The 21,136-nt window shown below is 40.1% G+C and overlaps 1 non-coding gene and 1 pseudogene across 1 annotated transcript; both read right to left on the minus strand.

Moving 5' to 3' along the window:
- Positions 1 to 16,995: 16,995 nt before the first annotated feature.
- Positions 16,996 to 18,898, minus strand: LOC149157357 (25S ribosomal RNA; annotated as a pseudogene).
- Positions 18,899 to 19,100: 202 nt separating this feature from the next.
- On the minus strand, positions 19,101 to 19,254 carry LOC149157358 (5.8S ribosomal RNA). The gene has a single exon (XR_016262163.1). It is a non-coding gene; the product is annotated as a 5.8S ribosomal RNA (ribosomal RNA).
- Between the last annotated feature and the right edge of the window lie 1,882 nt (positions 19,255 to 21,136).

A 21,136-nucleotide genomic window follows, 5' to 3' on the forward strand; every position in this document is an offset into this window, starting at 1 on the left:
TCAACATTCGAATGTTCATTTCAATTATGATCATTTTTTTAATGATGAATGTAAAACAAGGCATCAAAAGACATGTACATTTTGTGGATTGCATAACCATACATTTTCTATGTGTTGGAAAAGAATAGCAGCACACAAAAGGATGAGGCATGAAAAACACCCTCAACAGCAGGTAAAGAAACATGTTAAGCAAATTTTGAGGAAGAAAACCTATTGCAATAATTATGATAGTAGTGGCCATCAAAGAGCCACTTGTTGGAGGCTCCATCTAGAGCAACGACTTAAAGACAAAGTGTCAGTGCATGAACCAGGTGAAACAATTGTTCGACAAGCAAAATCACCACAAGGAAGTGACCCATTCACCTTGATAAGTGAAAAATGGTTTCTAGATATGTTAGCGATGGTCGTGCTTTTGTAAATCATTTGTTGTATTTTAAAAGGTAAAAGTGATGATGGGTTTCCATCACTTGTTAAGCAACAACGATGTCTAGTCTTATTTTGAGTTACATGATAAACGATGAAAGTAATGTCGTGTTTTCATCACTTGTCAAAACAATAGTGTTTGGCCTTATGTTTGTAAATCATGTTTCCATTACCTATTAAAGAAACAATGATATGTTGGTCTTGTTTTCGTAGCTGGGGTATTTTGTCCATCTTGTTGTAAACTTGACCACCGAGTATGTGTTATAAACTTGTCGCAAGTGTGGGATGCATGGGTCATTGGTTGGTCATGAAACTCAAGCATGTTGCAAAAACAACGTACTATAGGCTGCAGAGGTGGTAGGTGTCGGCTCATCGCTTAAGGCTCTAAAGAACAAAGGTGAAGGAGATGGAAGTGAGGCCTTTTAGGATGCTTGTGATGTAGACAAGGGTTGCAGATTGTTTTTCATGCTTTTGGAGGACCAAAAGCTCCTTAGTGGGGACAATTGATCCAGGTGGCTCTAGAGACAGACAAAGAACAAATATGGCTTATGAAAGCTCGAAAACCAAAGTGATCAAAATGTTGTCAAACTAGGACTAGAGCATATATCTTGTCGTCTTGATCGTGATGGTGTGAATGGTTCATCAATCCGAGCTCGTATGAGGGAGAACGAGCCAGTAAAAGTTTTGGTCAAAGTTGGGTTGTGGACTAGGTTTAAGTGTCCTACAACTTGGCTGACCCTAAGGCATGAAACCTAGCTCCTGAAATCGGTTGAAATTGTGGCCTTGTTAATTTTCCTAATATCCCTTATTTTCTAAAGGTTGGAAAATCTCCTCTATGTTTAATAAAATCAAAAAAATATATATATGTTGTGGTGGCAGGACACCACCCCTGCCACCCCCAAAATCACATTAACAAAATTTATGTAAGTTTGGCCAACGGGCCATGACCCTCGTCGGCCCGCAAACCAAACCACTTAACAAAAAATAACGTTAATATATGGCTCAGCGATCATCACCCCGTTGAGCCCTCCAACCACTTAACCATAAACATTAAATGGGGTGGGCACGGGCCACCCTGATGGACCTAACCCACAACCAAGCACCCAAATCCTATTTATTGTACTCAAGCCATGGGTGGCGGGCTCTGAACCTGCCCAACCAGAATGGCTGGCCCACCACTCAAGTGCCCACACAAACATGTACCTCACACGCAACCAAACAAACAAGTGCCCACTTAGTATATATGCCACGGTTCCACATTCAAACTATGTGCCAAAAAGTTAACATGGTGTTCCAAAAATATATGTAATGTAACCGTACATTATTTAAAATGAGAAAATTATGGTTCTGTGGGGATTCAAACCTGAAAACACCACCAACAACGCGCCAAACTTAGCCATAACACCCAAACGACTTTTTATTGTAATATCCACCACGAATTTTGATATAAAACATTTCATTTTCTTAGTTCATGGAGATGGAGGAGGCCAAGAGTGTGCACGCAAATCGATGTAGGTGGAACCATGACTGCCATAGAAACAGGGAGCGGAACCATGATCCTTGGAATTTTCCTGAGGTGGTAATTTTTCTCCATGTCAGAATATAGTCAAGTTTATAGTTGTTTTTCACAGTTTTCCGCAAGGATCGCAATGGAGATGTTAGATTCACCTTTTGAGTTGCAAATTTCCAGTCCACCCATGGAGAAAAATATTTGAGGAATCTAGGGGGAATCTAAAAGATTCCTTGAGCCCTAGATTCTCAATTTCTCAGAATTCAGAAATTTGACGGTCGATTTGCACTATTCGACGTCGCAAACCTAATGGTGCATTCAGATTTTTCATTTTCTCATTTTATTTTCTAGCCACTTTTCTAAGTGGAGTGCAGGTGTTTACATTCAGCGTGTGAGTAGTCATTCCATGAGATTTGACGCAACGCGGTTGATGGTACTGCCAGCTTCAACAGTTTGACATCCGCTTCTTCAGATGGCCCCTAGTTGTGAGGTATATGGAGTGTGTTCATGTACTTCTATTTCTATGCGTTATGCTGCACGGATCCCCATTTGATGTTTGATGTGGGATCTTGTTTTCTTATGTGTTTCATGATTCTTGCCCGATGGGATGCAGAATCATCTGTGTGATGTACTTATTGTCATGATTCTTCATGTGTTGGTTCGAGATCCCTTTGTTGTATGTTGATGGGATACTCATGTGTCACTATGTATGTTTGCATTGAGATCCCTTTTATGCCATGTTGGCAGGATGCTCATGATCATCATGCATGAGTTTATGTCATACTGATAGGAGTCATTTTGATTGAGAGTTCGTGTAGTGGAACATCTCTTGGCACCATTCCTACATGAGGGGATTTTCCTTGTATGATAGCGACATCACCTCTTATGTACATCACCACTATTGACAACACTTAATGTTGTGGCCTACACCATCTTGACACCAGGGCCCGGAGACGTAGTCCCTCCTGGACGAACTCCATTTTCAACGACTTATGTTTTCATGTGCTGATGATTGTCATGTTCCCCTTCTTTAAAACATGTAGATGTATTCATTAATGTTCTTTTAAAAATGCAATTTAACACATCACGAAAGTAAAATGTCTTGGAAGGGTCCTTCGTCATACCCGGACCTGGATCAAATTGTATGTATATAAATACTTGTTTATTTCTGCATATATATGAATTTAATAAAATAACTATTGGGCATATTTAAGTTGTTGAGTAATTTCTCTTTTGTTTCACAATTTTCCTACACACTTTTGCATAATAATATGCACTTCTCTCTTCAGTTCCCTTTTGTATAATTTCATTCTAACTATGTTTCATATTTATAGTTTTGATTGTTCTCATATGACATGACATTCTTCTTTTATATATATTCTAATCATGTGTTAGTTATATCAGTACCGTCTAACTAAATCAATCTATATTTTCTCTTCTTTTAGAAAAATACCATTATTTTAATATTTTCTTTACTATTCTTTGATAATAACCACAAGCAAAAGTAAAACATAAAAAAATATTCCATGCCTAGCCTTAACATCATAATAAATTCTTCTCTTCATTCTCTATACCAATCTAAAGAGTATTAAATGAATCCTTAATAGAATAAGTGATTTTCATTCTAAGTACTAGCAAGAAAATGTTAAAGTTAGAGACACCTAATTGAAGAAATTTCCTGGGAAACTAAGAGTCAAGTACTTGGGTCCTCCCAACCTTGACATATCCACTGCTAGTCCCCTTGAGCAACTGGTCCTGCAATTCATTTTCTGTATATTACTTATGCTTATCTTTAGTCTCTCTAATTCTACTCTCATAAATTGTGAGATGAAAGAAAGTAAAATTTACAGAGATATTTTCCATCTACCACTCTTTGGATGGTTAATAACTGCCTCCAACTCACCAACAGGTGGAAAGTACTTAAATTCTCATTAATGAGATCTTGTTTCCCACTTCTAAAGATAGATCACTTTATTCTAGGAAACATTTAATTGGTTAATATCATAACTTTAGAATAAAATTTAAGCACCTATATTAGATGCCTAGGACTTGTTGATGGATAATAATAATTTCCAAAATAAAATTGCAGCCTTTTTACTCTTTTAGCCATATGTAATCAACCATTGATTTATCATTTTTGTCTTTATGTATAAAATAAAAACATAATTACAACTTTACAAACAATTTTTATCAGCTAAGTGCTTGAAAATTAAATGTCTATTTGTCTCATACTATATCAAAATTAAACTTATGAACATATAATTACAATAAAATGATTAAACTGAGCGATATCACCACCCCTTACTTTTTATTATAACCATATATTATAATATATCTTAATATCAACACACTTTACCTATCCTTTCATGGATTTTTAGCTCCCAATACTCTTTTTGTCTCATGGTATACAACCATAGTTTCCTTCGTCAATATAGGTGTGTTTTACATGCTATATGTGCTAGGTTAATTAGCATTTTACCACATAATATCTATAGCCTTCACCACATAATCACTTTTTCCTCAAAACAAATTTTTTCACTAGTCCACCAACCTAAAACATTTATATACAAAAGAATATAGGCCTCAAGAGAACCCGACTTACTAGTCTAATTAACATGCACTAACTCACTAATTTAAGTATTGTATGTAACTATACATTACCCTTTGTGGGGATTAATTCAGGGGTATTATAGGCATTGTTGGAATAAGGAATTGCTGAGAGGAGGGGGGGGGTTAAATAAGTAATTAAGAAACTCTTTTTCTTTCTTTCTTACTATGCTTATAGTTCCTTCTTATGTTCTTGAACTTGTGAGAGCATTTATTCGAGAAATAGTGAACCAATAATATTTCAAACGCACATATTCAAATAACAATCATATATGCAGCAGACATTTGACATACTGTTTTTCATGTAGAAACACAAAGGAAAAAACCACCAATTTGTTGTTTGTCTATGATGTAAATTTTTTTTTTGCTAAGTATGATTAATCTATTATTTACAAAAAGAGAGTACTGTTACATCATTTGAGCACAGAGAGCCATCATGCCTGAGAGATAGGTCGTTTGAGCATGACTAAGTCAAAAAAAGGGAGTTTGAACATGATATCCTGTGCAGGGGAGACAGAGAGATACAAACAACAGACACTAGACAATAGTCCCGACACAACAGAAACTAGACAATAGACCCGATACAATAACATAGAGAAAGTTTGGCAAACAGAGCCAGAAAGAACCTTTCCTCCTTTCCACTGGGCTTCAAAAAACTGATGGACAGCTGAAACACAAGATTACTCATTGGGTGGCTCCTCCACTATCCTGCACCATCCCTCTTCCAGTTCCTGCCTGTCTGGCTGAGCGTGAGCAACTAGCACAATGTTGATGGCGCTGGCTGGCTGAGGTGTCCCGTGTTGCATATCAGTAGAAGGCCTCGGAGAATTGGGATTTTGATCTTCCTCAGTGTGAGGCATAGGGGCACTAGGCTCGCCCTCTTCTTGGGCTTCTTCTAAGAAGAGAGTAGAGACATGAGCCGTAATCTGAGGGCGAGTGAGAGAACAATTGAACGAGAAAATAGCTGAGCCAAAGGACGGCGAATTGGCAGAATCTGGAGAGTTTGGGTCCAGGTATTGACTTGGTCTCAGAATGCTCTCTGTTACCAGAGGAGGAGGAGCTTACCCCATGGAGCCAGACCCAGCAGAAGGGCGCAAAGGGTTGCCTCGGCTGGATCCTCTGCGACTAAGCATGCGCTGGCAGGCTCTCGGCATAGCAGACAGAAAAACACGAACAACAATGTTGAAATCTCCTTCAGTGGAAATTTCACGACCCGCAATGAGTATGCCATGAACACCACAGGGGATGCCGCCAACAGCTGAGGGGAAATTACACACCTTGAGTTCTGCCTCAGGCACTATCCGAAGACAGCAACCAGCACCTGACCCCCCCCAAGCCCAATCTTTCTCAAAGCTCTGAATCATTCCAAGCAGAATGAAACACAGTAGCATGTTGCTGAAGCTGAAGCTATTAAATATGCGGGTGCCATTCCCTCGATCCTCACCCGCCATTACTATGGAAATCAAGATCGTTGCAGGTAGAAATCCTCCAGTGCAGGTGTAATTGGACAGCATTTTAATGCCAAGACCGAACAGACAAACACCCATAATGTTAATCACCTGTGAATTTATATCCTCCCACCTGATATTCTGTCTGGCGAGCATGCTGGGCAAGTGCCATCCATGTTGTGCCTTCCTCTGTCCCATCATAGTAAATGCTTTACAGATCACCCACATCCGGGGTGTTTATGATGTAAATTAAGTAACCACTTAATTACATTATTTCTTGTGAGAACCCACTCATAGGAGGCGCCGACCCCTTTTAGTTAGCAAGCACAAAATTTCCAAGAGGCATGAACCTCTTTTGTTTACATGCACCAACCTGCCCTTGCCATTGTTCTATTATTTCATATAATTTTCAAACTGAAAAGAGAGGCATACAATTACACAAGTAAAATACCGATATATGGTTATCTATAGATTCAACTTCTGAACTCTGCTTTCTATGCTCACTTGTGGTTGATCTCCTTTTGTTGCTCTCAGCAACACTTCCTCTACACTTTGCCTTCATCGTCAAGGGCTCTTCACTGACTGAAATTTAGCACTACCCTCGCCATTCTCCACACAACACTCTCATTTCTCTTGTTGCGCTCATAGACAAAGTCCTCTCAGGTGCTTCATCCTCACTATCACTATGCACTTCACTCATAACTCAATACTCTCACACATCTGCTCAACTCCCAACACTTCTCCATTAAAGGCAATGGTTTTTTTCTACTAAGGCACTTTGTGCAAGGTAGACTATGTTACATGTCCTTTGGCTTCCCAATTGTACTTAGGCATGGCTTCCCTTGTTGTTGTTGTGTCTTCTATTAGTTTTTGGTCATAGTGCAGAAACAGAGATCGACCTTGCAGTCCTTATTATATGACTGCGTGGACCTCCATGAAGAGAAATTAATTCTCAGGTGACCCACATACTACTTCATGAGTCCCATACCTCCTTTTAAATTGTTGTTCCTGCAGATCGTGATCCTTGCTGCCTTGACCCAGTGATATTTGACAATTGCCATTTATTTCAACAACCAACTCCTATGTGCTTATTTACTATTTAGTTTTCGACTCATCCAACATTCAATACTCCTATGTGTTGCTATATCGGAGCTTTTACACCACAGTGTAATTTCAGAGACCAAACATCTTACAACTCTATTAAGAAGATGTTACGATATTACACTATAACAATATTTAGATTGGCCTTTAGCCCCTTCTTCTTAGCTCCTTATCGCATCTCCACCATAGGACTATCTCCTGTGACCTTTGGTATAGCACTTAGGTGCTAAGTCCTTTAGTATCCTATCAGGGGCCTTTCTCTTAGTGTTATTACTCTATGACCTTGGTTTTCTGGGCTCCACGACCAAGCGCCAACAACATCAGAAGCTTCAAATATCGTAACTTTCTCAAAAATTCATTTAAAGAAGAGTTCTGAAATATCCAACCTTTGATATGCTCCACAACACTTAGGTGCTAAGCCTCTCTCTACGCCCTTGGCTCTATTAGTTTCCTTGACTAAGTTCCAACACATAGGAGCCCCTTTATTGGAAAATTTTCAAGTATCAAGTGTTACAAAGTGCCAACATCTTCAATCCTCTGATATGCGATCTCTGATATGATGTCATCACTACCATGTGGTGACTCATGAGTGGTGAAACGTGTCACCCATATTTTCCCCCTTAGGCCCCTTAAAATACCAAAACTTCTTGCCACATTTCTTGTCGTACTACCACATCAAGATGAAGTTTGATGCCACTGTAGCTAATCAGGAACAATCATATGCCACCACGTGTCCTGCTAGAGGAGAAAGAAAAGGGTTCATCCACTTTTGATTTTGCGATGGAATCCTTTGTTAATCTTTATTTGAGTTCCTCGACGACTTTTAACATTATCGACACATTATGCATATCATGACATTTTAAAGGTTTTCACTTTAAGAAGTTATGATTCTCCAATTTGTTGACCTTCCAATGTGTCGATGCTTTGATATCTCAGGACCTCCGATATGTGATCACCATTACCTCTAGACCTCTGGTATGTGATCACCGATTTCTGTAGACCTCCAATGTTATGATGCACTAATTTTCCTGACCTCCAATGTTACTGCTTGTAAGGTGACTACAAATTTCTTTGCCCGTTGACTCTTTGGCCATTTGAACACAAACTACCATGATGATTATTTAATGGCTTCTTCAGTAAGCCTGCTACTATGATGATTCTCTACAAAATTCCTGCAGCTACCATGGAGTTCCATCCAATAAACAATCATCATGCTGACCCTTGTTTGACATCAATGAAAGCACTTACACAACCACCTATACACCATCAAATGTCCAACAATCTCCCCCTTTGGCATTAATGGCAACACCATAAGCTCCCCCTCAGGCTTGGGTCGACCTACTCCAATGCCAATATTCTCCCCCTTTGACATCAATGGCAAAGAATACTTCACAAGAACTCCCTTTGAACCATTGTAGTCTACTCTCCCATGAATTTCATGTGCTAGTTAGCTAGTACCACCTACAAAAATGAAGTCATTTGGAGGGAGGAGTCACAATTTCTATCTGCTACTTGAGATATTCAAATGGTTCCCTTGCCAATAGCTTGGTAAATATATCTTCCAATTTCTCTTTTGTGGGTATATATACAATTTTGACAATGTTGGTTGCAACCTGATAAATCAAGAAATGATACTTGATGGGAATATGCCTAGTCTTTGAATGCATGACTAGAATTTTAGAGATGTTGATTACACTTGTGTTCTCACACATTATTGGAATGGGATCTAACAACTCTACCTATATATATTTTAAGGTTTGCTTCATCCATAGAATTTGTGTACAACAGGTAGCAACAACAATATACTATTCTTGAGTAGTTGACAAAGAGATAGAGCCATGTTTCTTACTAACCCATGAAACCAAGCATTCACCCAGAAAGAAAGTTGCACCATAAGTGCTCTTCCTTTCGTCGAGAATTCCAACCCAATCTGCATCTATGTAGGCCTTCAAATTGAAATCTTCACTCTTAGCATACCACAATCCATACTCTGTTGTACCTTGAAGATATTTGAAGATCCTCTTGATAGCAACAACATGGCTTTCTCGTGAAAATCCTGAAATCTAGCCACAATCCTCACTACTTGCATGACATCTCGCGTCGAAGTTGTCAGATATAGTAATATTCCTATCATTGACCTGTATTTAGTCTTATTTATAGGCTATGTTCCATATTCTTTGCACATTTTTCATCCTGTAGTCATGGGTGTGCTGACATGTTTGCAATCTTCTATTCCCAAATTCTTTAGAGTTTCCTTGAGATATTTGGATTGGGATATAAACACTCCTTATGGAGACTGAGTAATTTGTAGACCCAAAAAGGATGGTTCTCCAATCATGGAAATTTTAAACTATGTTTGCATACAATTTTCAAATTAATGCCCCAACTGCTCCACATCGTTGCCAAATATTATATCATCCACATACACAACCACTATCAGTAGATGCTCACCTTTAGATTTTACATAAATATGATTGTCAAATGTGCCTTTCTTAAACCCTTCTTGTTGAAGATACCTATCCAGCCTTTCATACCAAGCTTCGGGGACCTGCTTTAATCCATATGGTGCCTTCTTTAGTTTGCATACAATCCCTTCATCGAAGGAGAGCATAAATCTTTCTGGATGTTCAATGTAAACCTCCTCTTCTAAATCTCCATTGAGAAAGGCAGATTTCACATTCATCTGATATACCTTCATATTCATATGGATGGCAAGAGAAAGAAATATTCTTATAGCTTCTAGTCAAGCTATTGGTGCAAATTTTTCTTCGAAATATACCCCTTCTATTTGGGCATACCCTTTCTAGACCAAACAAGATTTGTTCCTGATTACTTAATGCTCTTAATTTAGTTTGTTCTTGAAAACCCACTTGGTTCTAATAACATTTTATTCTCTCGGCCTTGGAACAATCTACCATGTATCATTATTTTCAATCTATTCAAGTTCTTCATTCATGGATTTCACCCAGAACTTATCTTTGTTTTCTTGACAGAGGTTCTGGGTTCTATCTGTGATAGTAGAGCCAAATTTGCATGACATGTACTACGCACAAGTTCCCTTTTCGTCTGGACACCTTGTCTTTAATCTCCAAGAATCTAACTCTCAGGATGTTCCTTTCATACATACCTAGAGGTGTATTTGGCTATGAAGACGTGCCTACCTCCTCACCTTCACTATCTGAATCTATTTCGTTCAGATTGGCAAACCTCAAATATGAGCTTTATTCATCATCTGAGTTCATTTTTCTTTTAGAGGATTGAGGTTGTGAACCTAGTTCATCTACTATTACATCAATTCAATCCTCAATATTCCTTGTCTGCTTGTTGTAATACTTATATCCTTTTCTTCGAATACAATATCCAAGAAATATTCCTTCGTCAATGCGTGAGTCAAACTTCCCAAGGTTATTTTCATTCCTTTTAAAGAAGCACTTTATCCCAAACACGTTGAGGTGCTTAACTGATTCAAGACTTCCCTTCCATAACTCATAGGGAGTTTTATCACTATTAGGCTTGAGTTGAGTTCTGTTGGGCAAATGTATTGTTGCTTGGGTTGCTTCTCCCCGAAATTTGTGAGACACTCCTACTTCATCTAACATTTCTCTATCCATTTCCTAGATTGTTATGTTCTTCCTCTCTATTGCTCAATTTTGTTGAGGAGTTCTAGCCACTGAGTATTTCCTCCTATTGTTGTGGTCTTCACAAAATTTCTCAAACTCTCTTGAGGTGTACTCTCACACTCTACCTAATCTTAAGCATTTTATCTTTAAATCTTTCACCTTTTCTACCTAAGATTTAAACTTCTTGAAATTCCTTAATTCTTCTGATTTTTCTTTTACAAGTAGCCCTAGTGAAATAATCCATGAGAAACATGAAATACCTTTCTCCTTTTGAGGTATTTTCTCTAGTTGGGCCATAAATATCTTTGTGAACGAGTTCCAGATGTCTTAATGAGGCAAACTCTTTTGATATGAAATGAGTTCTAGCATGCTTTCCAAACTGACATGACTTATAGATTGTGTTATCGGGCTTTGAAAGTCTCAGTAATCCTCTCAATGCTCCCATCTTGCTTATTTTTATCAAACTGTCAAAATTCGCATGGCCTAAGCCTCTTGTGCCACAGTTGTGCTTCACTCGTTTTTCTCAAATAATAGTTGACCCTAGAATCGTCAAACACATATACATTATTGTGGGTTTTGATTGATTTTCCCACCAATTTTCCATTCTTTATGTTGTAGATCTCACAATATTTAGATCAAAAGGTCACATCATAGCAATTATCACACATCTGACTAACACTGAGAAGATTGTGCTTGATACCTTCTACATACATCACATTTTGTGCTTATGTCTTTTGATCAAGACTGACTACTCATTTTCCCTTGATTCTTGTTGGATCATTGTTTCCAAAAGTGACGTTGCTTCCTCTTTCCTTTTCCTTAAGCAATTTTTTTTTCTTTTGTCCCTAGTCATATGTTTGAACAACCACTTTCCACATACCACTTGTTTCCTGGATTATGAATTGATAAGGCAAGTCCACATCACATGCTCTTTTTAGTCTTTGGTTTTTAACTCCGTTTACCGTCTTAGGTAGTCATCTTTCTGACACTTTGGGATGTAGAAAGGTATTCAAACATGCTTCTGCACTCACTAGCTTTGTGCCCAAAATTATTACATTTGAAGCATTCTAATTCACTTAGTAAGGGAGAGAAGACATCCTGATTTCTAAGAGAAAAGTTTTGAGACTTAGAAATCTAATGCTTTTTATATCTAGGATTCTCATCTCTTTATACATTGATCCTTATACAATCAATGGATTTATGTCCAAAGGTATGACACTTACCATAAAAAAAATAGGCATGTCTATTGTTAGAAGCATTATGAGATTGTACAGGTAAGTACCTTGGTCATCTGAGTGATTGATTCATCCTCCATTGATGATTTTCTCTTTTCATAGTTTCTCTTTTGTCATCATTAGTTCTTTCATGATGATTTTTCTCATGGCTCTATGATTCTATGAATCCCATGGACCTAAATTTTATCTTCCCAATAGAATATTCTTGTGTCTTAGAGTATCCTAGACCAATTTTGGTTCTTGAGGGCATTGAACTATTCAAGATTTGATCTAGTCTCCTTGTCCCTTCAGAAAATTTTTCATTTAGACCTTCTCGGTCTTCGTCTTCATAATATCAGTTCTCAGAGAGACAACCTCTGCTTCAAGACTATGACAGTTCTATTCCCATTCTTGAATCAGATCTTGAATAACTTCTTTTTGTTTTGCCTCCTTCAAATCAACCTCCAAAGACAGAATATCATATTTTCATATCTGTGAGATCGTTTCCCTTTTTAACTTGAGCAACTCGTGTTTCAATTTCTTTTTCTCCTCTCCTAATCTCTTTGAGTTTTCTTATTCCTATTTCACTAGAAGGGCTAGACTATCCTTGCTATTGATAGCTTCTTAACAATTTTCCTTTTGATAGGAAAACTCTTCATTGTCAGAGTTATACATACCTTCCTCTGCATGATGTAACTGTTTCTCCAGCTGCTTATTTTTCATCCTTGATTCCTTCAACTCATCGAGGGCACTGATTATTTCCCCTTCAAGGTATAATACTCCTTCTTCTTCTTCCCCTTCAGAGTCCATAATACCCTTATTTTGGGAGTCTATCTCAAAGGCCATAAGAAGATACTTATCTGACTCATTTTCCAATGAGTCTTCACAGTCTAACTCTGGTGCTGAGCTATCCTCTTTGGAATATAACCCCTTTTTCTTATAATGATTTTTCATCTAATGTGTCTAAGACTTGTTTTTAAATTTCAGATCCTCTTCCCTTTAATCCTTTTCTTTATAAGGGCATTTGGAAGAGAAATTTCCAACTCTTCCACAGTTAAAACACTTAAAGGGAAACTTTCCTTTATATTTTCCTAAGCCGTGCCTTAGTTTTCTGGCTAGTTGAGCTAGCTTATGATCAGATTCATAGTTGGAGCATTCTTGATGATCTTTGTGCTCCTTTCCCTTTCTGGATACTTTGAATGTCGCTTCCTTTGGTTCATATTTTTATATTCCTACTCTCATGTCATAGGCTGTGAGAGTACTGTGTAGTTGATGCATCTTGAGATCTTTTAAGTTATCCATTTCCTCAATAGCTCAAATTTTGGCATTAAATCTCATGGGTCAAGATCTTAATATTTTCTAAAAAATCATGTCTTCCTTCACTTCTTCACCAAGTACTCTAATCATATTAGTCACTTCATCAACGCTAAGGAAGTATTTTGTTATTCTTTCATTCTCATTCATTTTCAGGCTTTCAAACCTCATTTTGAAAGTGCGAAGTTTCACTTGCTTGACTTTGTCATCTCCTTCATGACTCTAGTTAAGCTTTACCCATACTTCCTTAGCAGACTTACAATGCAAAAAATTTACAAGTTTTGATTGACTAATACAAAAGAGAATGGAATTCTTGGCTTTAGCATTGTTCCCATATAATTTTTTACCATCTACATCAGTGGGAGGAATATCAAGGATATAGTAATCTACTAGTACTAAAGTCCAAACATATACTCCCAAGGACATAAGATATGCTTCCATTCTCACTTTCCAAAAATCATAGTTGGTCCCATCAAAGGCTGGTATTCTACTCGAGTGAGCTTGTTGACTCTCTTTCTTAGACATAATTCCTTATAGATCTACCTTCCAATGTTTAAACTGTTGCTGAAGAAACTTGGCTCTGATACCAATTTTTGGAATAAGGAATTGCTGAGATTGTGGGGGGGGGGGGGTTGAATCAGTAATTAAGGAACTATTTTTTATTTTTCTTACTATGATTATAGTCCCTTCTTATATTCTTTAACTTGTGAGAGCATTCATTCACAAAACAGTGCACCAATAATATTTCAAACACACATATTCAAATAACAATCATATGAGCAACACACATTTGATGCAATGTTTTTCACATGGAAACCGATAGGGAAAAAACCACCAATTGGTTGTTTCTTTATGATGTAAATTAAGCACCCACTTAATTACATCTATTTTTTGTGAGCACCCGCTCATAGGAGGCGTTGACCCCCTTTAGTTAGAAAACACTAACTTTCCAAGAGGCTCCAACCTCTTTTTTTTGTAGGAAAGAACCTGACCTTGCCATTGTTATACTATTTCATACAATTTTCAAACTGAAAATAGAGGCATACAATTATACAAGTAAAATACTAGTAAATGGTTATCTACAGATTCAAATTTTACACTCTGCTTTATGTTCTCACTTGCAGCATATCTCTTCTTACTGCTCTCAGCAAAACTTCCTCTACACTCTGCCTTCAGTGTCAAGGGTTCTTCACTAACTGCACTCCAGCACTACCCTCGCCATTATCCACATAGAACCCTCGGTACTTTTGTTGCACTCCTAGAAAAATTCCTCTCAGGTGCTTCAACCTCACTGCCACTATGTGCTTCACTCATAGCTCAATACTCTCACACATCTACTCAACTCCCCACATTTCTTCATTACATGCGATGGTTTTTTTCTACTGAGGCACTCTATGCAAGATAGACTTTGCTACATGTCCTTTTTCTTCCGAGTTGTATTTAGGCATGGCCTCCCTTGCCATTGTTGCATCTCCTGTGAGTTTCTGGTCATGGTGCAGAAACATAGATCGACCTTGTAGTCCTTATTGTATGACTGCATGGAACTCCCTGCTGAGAAATTAATTCTAAAGTGGCCTGCACACTACTTCATGAGTCCCATACCTCCTTTTAAATCATTGTTCCTACAAATCATGGTCCTTGTTGCTTTGACCCAGTCATATTTAATAGTCACCATTTATTCTAGTGACCAAATCCTCTATGCTCATTTACTCTTCAGTTGTTGATTCATCCAAACTTCAATACTCTATGCTACTATATCAAAGAATTTACACCAAAATGTAATTTTAGAGCCCAAACATCTTGCAACTCTATTAAGAATATATTATGATATTACAATATTCTGATTGGCCCTGAGCCCCTTTTACTTATCTCCTTATTTCATCTCCACCATAGGAACACTTCTTATGACCTTCGATATAGAACTTAGGTGCTAAGTCCTTTAGCATCCTGTCGGGGGTCTTTCTCCTCATGTCATTTCTCTGCGTTCTTGGTTTTCTAGGCTCCACGACCAAGTGTCAAATACATCATAAGCTTCACATATCATAACATTATCCAAAATTCATTTAAAATGGAGTTCCAAAACATCCAACCTCTGATATGCTCCACAACACTTAGGTGTTAAGCCTTTCTCTACGCCCTTTGCTCTATTAGTTTCCTCAACCAAGTGCCAACACATCGGAGCCCCATTATCATAACTTTTTCAAGTATCAAGTGTTACAAAGTACCGACATCTTCAATCCTATGATATCCGATCTCTAATATGATGTCATCACTGCCGCATGGTGACTCATGAGTGGTGACACGTGTCACCCATATTTCCCCCCTTAGGTGCCTCAAAATGCAAAAACATCCTACCACATGTCCTGTCATACTACCACATCATGCTGACGTCAGATGCCACAATAGCTTATCAGGAACAATCATATGCCACCACGTGTCCTGCTGGAGGAGACAAAAAAGGGCCCATTAGTGATCAAAATTTGCACACCTCGATTTCCCCAGACTTTGGCGGCTTTTCATTGTCCCTGGTCACTGATGACAGAAATGGACACCCCGAGTTCCCTAGACTTTGGCGGCTTTTTCGTTGCCCCACGAAATGGAAATCTGAAGTTCCATAGACTCTCGAGCAATTCAGGGTGTGCTACCACATGGAAAACCCAGGTTTCCCAGACTTGGGTGGTTTCCATCGGTGGTTTCGGTCGCGTCGCGACATGGAAACCACGAGTTCCCCAGACTTGGGTATCAGTTTTGAAACATTCCAAGTTCCCCAGACTTGTGAGTTGGTTTGCATCGTCATGGAAACCCCAAGTTCCCTGCATTGGGGCATTGTTGAAAACCTCGCGTTTCCATCATGCCATAAAATGTGGAAACCCACAATTCCATCAAGGGTGGGACATCGAGACCCCAAGTTTACCCAGACTTGGGAACCGCTAGTTTCAGTTGTGGTATGACATGCAAACCCCAGGTTTCCTGGGCTTTGGCGCCAGGGTGCGACTTGGAAACCCCAAGTTTCCCCACGCTTGGGCACCGCCAGTTTCGGTCGTGGAATGACATGGAAACCCCAAGTTTCCCAGGCTTGGGCGCTAGGGCGCGATATGGAAACCCCAAGTTTCCACAGGTTTTGGCACCACCAGTTTCGGTCATGGCGCGACATGGAAACCCTAAGTTTCCCCAGGTTTGGGTGCCGGGGCATGACTTAGAAACCCCAAATTTTGCGCATGACATGGAAACCCCAAATTTATTGCACCAGGTGGAAGCCCCAAATTTTATGTGCCAGGTGGAAACCCCAAATTTTCGGCGCAACATGGAAATCCCAATTTTTTTTTGCGCCAGGCGGAAGCTCCAAATTTTAGGTGTCGGGTGGAAACCCCAAATTTTGGGTGCAACATGGAAACCCAATTTTTTTTTTGCACTGGGCAGAAGCCCCAAATTTTAGGCGCCAAGTGGAAACCCCAAATTTTGGGCATCGGGGCGCGTCATGGAAACCCCAATTTTTCCCATGCTTGGGCGCCTTTTTGATCGCAACATGGAAACCCCAAATTTTGGGCGTTGGGGCACGACATGGAAACCCCAAAATTTTGGGCACTAGAGCATGACATAGAAACCCCAATTTTCCTGGGCTTTGGCACCTTTTCTATCGTGGCATGGAATCCCCAAATTTCCTGCCCCCAAGCAATAAAAAATTGTCATCTGGAGGAAGAGGCAAATGTGTGAGAGTGGGAGGGTTGTCCAAATTTGTTTGTGACAAGAGCGAAGCTCTAAATCGAGGCAACCAAGGGCTGAATCTCAGTGGATCACGGTAGCAAGGCCACTCTGCCACTTACAATACCCTGTCACGTATTTAAGTCTTTTGCAAAGGATTCTTCTGAATGACTGTTTGGAATTGAACTTCAAAGTTTCCCTAACCGGGATGCTTCATAGTCGCGATTTACAAATGACACGGGGCTCTGGGGGCGACAAAGTGACACCGCTACTGTGGGTCGAGATACTGTCTAAGAGTGACATGCACTGCTTTTAGCATGAATTTTGACTTAGAGGCATTTAGTCATAATTCGACACATCGTAGCTTCGCGCCACTGGTTTTTCAACCAAGCGCGATGACCAATTATGTGAATCAACGGTTCCTCTCATACTAAGTTGAATTATTATTGTGGTGCAGTTCATCAGTAAGGTAAAACTAACTTGTCTCATGACGGTCTAAACCCAGCTCATGTTCCCTATTGGTGGGTGACCAATCCAACTCTTCGTGAATTATGCTTCACAATGATAGGAAGAGCTAACATCAAAGGATCAAAAAGCAACGTCTCTATGAACACTTGGCTTCCACAAGCCAGTTATCCCTGTGGTAACTTTTCCGACACCTCTAGCTTCAAATTCCAAAAATCTAAAGGACTGATAGGCCATGCTTTCACGGTTTATATTCAAACTGAAAATCAAAATCAAATGAGCTTTTAACCTTTTGTTCCACATGAGATTTCTGTTCTCGTTGAGCTCATCTTAGGACACCTGCGTTATCTTTTAACAGATGTGTTGCCCCAGCCAAACTCCCCACCTGACAATGTCTTTTGCCCAAATCAACCTGCCGAAATGTTCCTTAAGGTCAAAAAGAGGGGTAGTGCCCTGTCTCCAACCCATGGAATAAGTAAGATAACGTTAAAAGTATTCGTATTTCACTTGCGCTGAAAACGGCTCCCACTTATTCTACACCTCTCAAGTCATTTCACAAAGTCGGACTAGAGTCAAGCTCAACAGGGCCTTCTTTCCCCACTGATTCTACCAAGACCATTCCCTTGGTTGTGGTTTCGCTAGATAGTAGATAGGGATAGTGGGAATCTCGTTAATCCATTCATGCACGTCACTAAATAGATGACGAGGCATTTGGCTACCTTAAGAGAGTCATAGTTACTCTTGTCATTTACCCACGCTTGGTTGAATTTCTTGACATTCAGAGCATTGGGCATAAATCACATTACATAAGCATCCGCAAGGACAATTCTTTGTTTTAATTAAATAGTTGGATTCCCCTTGTTTATACCAGTTCTAAGTTGACTATTCGACGCCTAGGGAAAAGCACCTGGCAGGGGGCATTCTACGCCTGTAGCCCAATCAGCACGCGACTGCCTACCCTCACTGTGAGAGTAGCTAGGGTAGACTGCTAACAGCCCACAAGTTGAGGGCCCAAACCCCTAGGCCCAGTCCTCAGAGCCAATCCTTTTCCAAAAGTTACGGATCTGTTTTTCCAACTTCCCTTACCTACATTGTTCTATTGACCAGAGGTTGTTCAAAGTCCTTTTCATCTTTCCCTCACAGTACTTGTTCACTATCGGTCTCTCACCCATATTTAGCCTTGGATGGAATTTACCACCCAATTAGGGTTTCATTCCCAAACAACCCAACTCACCGAAAACGCCTCATGATGCAGCAGGGTCCTAGCCCAATAGGGTTGTCACCCTCTCAGGCGCCCCCTTCCAAGGGACTTGGCCCATGTCTGCTGCTGAGGACACTTCTATAGGCTACAATTGAGGTGACACTACCACTCGATTTTCATGCTGGGCTCTTCCCGGTTCACTAACTGCTACTAGGGGAATCCTTGTAAGTTTCTTTTCCTCCACTTAATTATATGCTTAAACTCAGCGGGTGTTATCGCCTGAGCTGAGGTCGAAAAGTTGGAGCTAAATCCAACCTACCTAATGGGAGGACAAGAGAGAGCAAAGCAAGTTCGAGTGATGCCACAAAAAGCCTGCATCAGCTAACAATGATTGGCCATCCAAGGGGATAGGATCACCACTCGCGGACACATGCCATGAAACATCGCTTGAGGTATTTCAGCCAACCGCACCACATTGGGCAAGTTCGAGTGATGCGACACCCAGATGGACATTCCCTCAACTAAGGCCTCGGACGCAAATTGCATTCAAAAACTCGATGATTCATGAGATTTTGCAATTCACTCTAAGTATCACATTTCGCTACGTTCTTCATCATAACAAGAGCTAAGATATATTTTGCTGAGATTCGTTTCCACATATTACCAAAAAATCTACCACAACATAGAATAGGGGCACCCCACACAACAAATTTAAGGCTAAGGGCCAAAAGGAGGAAAGGAAGAAAAATGCATGAAAGAAAGAGAAACAAAGGTGTCTGCCCCCCTCACAGGAGGAGGCGCAAATAGAGAACAATCTCCCCGAGTCCCACGCCCTTGCAAAAACCGGGGAAATGCATGGAACAATGATCAAGAAGGACTATGGTGGCCACCCTGAGAGCTTTCATTGCTTTTAATCCTTCCCAAACACCAGTCCACAACAATTCCCCCTTTTCTCCATAAAGCTAGGGACCGAAAAGAAGAAGGGAAGAAAACAAGGTGAAAGTAATAGAGATCAAACATGGTTATCGGCTCACAAGGGGAGGCTCAAACAAAGCACAAGCCTCCCAAGCCTCGTGCCTTCACAAAAAGTGGGGAATTGAAGGGGATGATGATCGAGAAGGACTAGGGTGGCCACCCCGAGAGCTCGCACTATGTTTCGTCCTTCCCAAACACCAATCCACAACAATCCCACCTTTTCTCCGTAAATCTAGGGGCCAGAATGAAGAAGGAAAGAAAACAACATGAAATAAAGGGATATCAACCATGGCTACCGGCTCACAAGGGGAGGCTTCAAATAGAGAACAAGCTTCCCTAACCCCCTGCCTTGGAAAAAAGGGGGGGAACTGCAGGGGACGATGATCAAGAAGGACTAGGGTGGCCACCCTGGGAGCTCACACTGTGTTTTGTCCTTCCCGAACACCAATCCACAACAATCCCACCTTTTCTCTATAAATCTAGGGGCCAAAAGGAAGAAGGGAAGAAAACAACATGAAAGAAATAGGGATATCAAATGTGTCTACTAGCTCATAAGGGGAGGCTCAAACAGAGAACAACCTTCCCCAACCCTGTGCCTTCGCAAAAATGGGGGAACTACAGGGGATGATAATTGAGAAGGACTAGGGTATCCACCCTCAGAACTCACATTGCTTTTTATCTTTCCTGAACACCAATCCAAAAAAATCCCACCTTTTCTTTGTAAAGCTAGGGGCCAAAAGCAAGAAGGGAAGAAAACAACATGAAAGCAAGAGATATCAAATATGGCTATTGGCTCACAAGGGGAGGCTCAAACTGAGAATAAGCTTCCCAAACCCCCTGCCTTCGCAAAAAGGGGGAACTCTAGGGGACGACGATCGAGAAGGACTAGAGTGGCCACCCCGGGAACTCGCACTGCTTTTCGTCCTTCCCGAACACCAATCCACAACAATCCCACCTCTTCTCCATAAAGCTAGGGGGAAAGGAAGAAGGGAAGAAAACAATACCAAAGAAACAAAGATCCCAAAAAAGAGAGAAGCTCAAAAACATTCCGAGTAGATGTCCGCTAGCCAAAAAGAAATCAAACAAGGCACCCAATTGAAAAGCATCACACCTCTTCACACCCTCCCACATACATTACAACACAACACCCTTTCTAGCTTACAACCTAACAAATAGAAATCAAACAAGCAAGCAAATAAATCACAACCTAAACTTGACCACTAGAAAAGACAAGGGCCACGATGAGACTAGTGTCTAGAGCACATTACTGATAGGTAAAAAACCCCCCAACCTGGCACAAGACTTCAAACGACAAATAGATTACTAATAACAAACCCACCACGTTATTTCGCCCCTCCATGTACAAAACATCCAACAACCTTTCCAGTGAGAAAGTCAACAGGGGTCAAGAATCAAACTCCAAAGAGGAGTTGTCATGGGCTAACACTCAATGCTGGAGAAAGCCACGGTCCACAAATACATTGATGGTGCAAGGCCACTAAAGAGAGGGACGTCCACAAAGCGTACACCACAAAACAAAGAAATGACCAAGTCCC

Source organism: Pinus tabuliformis, chromosome 5_2 (assembly GCF_031772625.1).
Source record: "Pinus tabuliformis cultivar Carrire ecotype Pingquan chromosome 5_2, CPIR1, whole genome shotgun sequence".
Lineage (NCBI taxonomy): Eukaryota > Viridiplantae > Streptophyta > Pinopsida > Pinales > Pinaceae > Pinus > Pinus tabuliformis.